The following is a 3,184-nucleotide window of genomic DNA, read 5'->3' as shown; positions in this document are numbered from 1 at the left end:
CTGGAAAATCGTGCCACTCGTTTAACATTATCGGCGCCTCGGCCTCACAAGGCGCTGTGGCTTCGAGAGGTGCGCCAGCCACCACTCGAACATGCTAATGTGTCCGTCTGTGACCCGCAGGAAACAGAAGAGCGAGGGTATTCCGCTCAGCCTCAGCAACAGCATACGCGCTGGCCGGCCGAGGGCCCTACCGCATCGGACACCTAGCACCGCATCTTTCCTCTGAGGAGCGAGACACACGCACACCGCTTCCCCGCCACCGAGCACACGTCTGCTTTCGGAGCCAGCGTGGCCTCGCTCGGGTACTGGTTCAACCGCGGGTGGAGGGGTGGTCCGCAGCGGTGCAATTTTCTTACTTTTGCAACAACCGAAGCAACCTGTTGGCGCTCGCACGGCTAGGAAATGCCGACTGGCGTGCGTCGCCTGCGTTCAAAACGGTTCTGGGCACGCACACGGTGTTGACTCTGCCCATGTCAAACACTGCAGTGTGCAACCCAAGGGGACTCAGGCACCCCGCCCGCCCCCTAGGTGCCTGTGAACAGGCTTTGTATTTTTATTTTTCATCATCAAGTACACCGCCAGGTGACACTTTGTGATTTTTATTGCTCATAAATACAGTTCTCTTATTTGTAAATCAACGGAAGCAACATGTTGGCGCTCGCACGACTAGGAAATGCCGACTGGCGTGCGTCGCCTGCGTTCAAAACGGTTCTGGGCACGCACACAGTGCTGACTCTGCCCATGTCAAACACTACAGTGTGCAACCCAAGGGGACTCAGGCACCCCGCCCGCCCCCTAGGTGCCTGTGAACAGGCTTTGTATTTTTATTATTCATCATCAAGTACACCGCCAGGTGACACTTTGTGATTTTTTTTGCTCATAAATACAGTTCTCTTATTTGTAAAACATCGGAAGCAACATGTTGGCGCTCGCACGGCTAGGAAATGCCGACTGGCGTGCGTCGCCTGCTTTCACATCGGTTCTGGGCACGCACACAGTGCTGACTCTGCCCATGTCAAACACTACAGTGTGCAACCCAAGGGGACTCAGGCACCCCGCCCGCCCCCTCGGTGCCTGTGAACAGGCTTTGTATTTTTATTTCTCATCATCAAGTACACCGCCAGGTGAAACTTTGTGATTTTTTTTTTTGCTGCTCATAAATACAATTTTCTTATTTGTAAAACAACGGAAGCAACCTGTTGGCGCTCGCACGGAGAGGAAATGCCGACCGGCGTGCGTCGCCTGCGTTCAAAAGGGTTCTGGGCACGCACACAGTGTTGACTCTGTCCATGTCAAACACTCTATAGTGTGCAACCCAAGGGGACTCAGGCACCCCCGCCCCAAAGGTGCCTGTGAACAGACTTTGTATTTTTATTTTTCATCATCAAGTACACCGCCAGGTGACACTTTGTGATTTTTTTTGTTCATAAATACACATGTATATATATATTTGACACTTTGTCATTTTGTCTGTTCTTTTCGCCACACGCCATGTTTATTAAACCAGGGTTACCACCGGTCTGGACCCTGGCCGATATTTCAGACCGACAACGGAGTTCGGAAAGCCCGCACAAATTCATCTTAAATCCTCATATAGGACTTCCGAGAGCTCTTTGAAAGGTATTCTATTTGAAAACGCTTACCACCCTCAAAGTCGCACTTTTCTGGGCATTTTTAAAGTGTGACCGTTGTCTGAAAATGTTCTGAAAATCGTGTCCCCGAAAATCTCCGGGTACCCCGCCAACCTCCCCTGCCAACAATTGCAACCGTAAGGTCGGGCGGTAGGCCTACCGTCCAGGAGGCCCCAAAGCCCGCAAAACGCCATTTTGCCATTTTCTCATCGGGACTTCCGAGGGGAACTCATTAACGAGCTCCAGGAGTGGTATGCCAGAAATTGCAACTTGACCCGTCGCCGGGCACACCCGCTACTCTCTGCGGGAATACCCCCACCGGGTGCCGGGTAAAGGCCTCGGATCTGACCTCATGGACTTCCGTCTGCGCACGGATTTTGCTCTCGCGGGCCCAAGAGCCACTTTCCACGGCCTACCAACGCAATCCGAAGTGCATTGGCCAACCATTACAACGGGAAACACTTTGCCTCTCCGCCAGAGACTAAGTCCAATTGGTTAACCATTTCTCAGGAAAACACTTTGCCTCTCTGCCAGAGACTAAGTCCAATTGGTTAACCATTTCTCATGGCCGCAATTTGCCTGCTGTTCACAGACTAAGTCCAATTGGTTAACCATTTCTCAGGAAAACACTTTGCCTCTCTGCCAGAGACTAAGTCCAATTGGTTAACCATTTCTCAGGAAAACGCTTTGCCTCTCTGCCAGAGACTAAGTCCAATTGGTTAACCATTTCTCTTGAAAACACTTTGCCTCTCTGCCAGAGACTAAGTCCAATTGGTTATCCATTTCTCGTGAAAACACTTTGCCTCTCTGCCAGAGACTAAGTCCAATTGGTTAACCATTTCTCGTGAATACACTTTGTCTCTCTGCCAGAGACTAAGTCCAATTGGTTAACCATTTCTCGTGAAAACACTTTGTCTCTCCGCCAGAGACTAAGTCCAATTGGTTAATCATTTCTCAAGGCCACAATTTGCCTGCCGTTCAGAGACCAAGTCCAATTGGTTAACCATTTCTCTTGAAAACACTTTGCCTCTCTGCCAGAGACTAAGTCCAATTGGTTAACCATTTCTCGTGAAAACACTTTGTCTCTCCTCCAGAGACTAAGTCCAATTGGTTAATCATTTCTCAAGGCCACAATTTGCCTGCCGTTCAGAGACCAAGTCCAATTGGTTAACCATTTCTCTTGAAAACACTTTGCCTCTCTGCCAGAGACTAAGTCCAATTGGTTAACCATTTCTCTTGAAAACACTTTGTCTCTCCGCCAGAGACTAAGTCCAATTGGTTAACCATTTCTCGTGAAAACACTTTGCCTCTCTGCCAGAGACTAAGTCCAATTGGTTAACCATTTCTCGTGAAAACACTTTGCCTCTCTGCCAGAGACTAAGTCCAATTGGTTATCCATTTCTCTTGAAAACACTTTGTCTCTCCGCCAGAGACTAAGTCCAATTGGTTAACCATTTCTCGTGAAAACACTTTGCCTCTCTGCCAGAGACTAAGTCCAATTGGTTAACCATTTCTCGTGAAAACACTTTGCCTCTCTGCCAGAGACTAAGTCC

Source organism: Cetorhinus maximus, unplaced genomic scaffold, assembly GCF_964194155.1.
Source record: "Cetorhinus maximus unplaced genomic scaffold, sCetMax3.hap1.1 HAP1_SCAFFOLD_653, whole genome shotgun sequence".
In the NCBI taxonomy this organism is placed as follows: Eukaryota; Metazoa; Chordata; class Chondrichthyes; order Lamniformes; family Cetorhinidae; genus Cetorhinus; species Cetorhinus maximus.
This window is presented reverse-complemented; position numbering follows the sequence as displayed.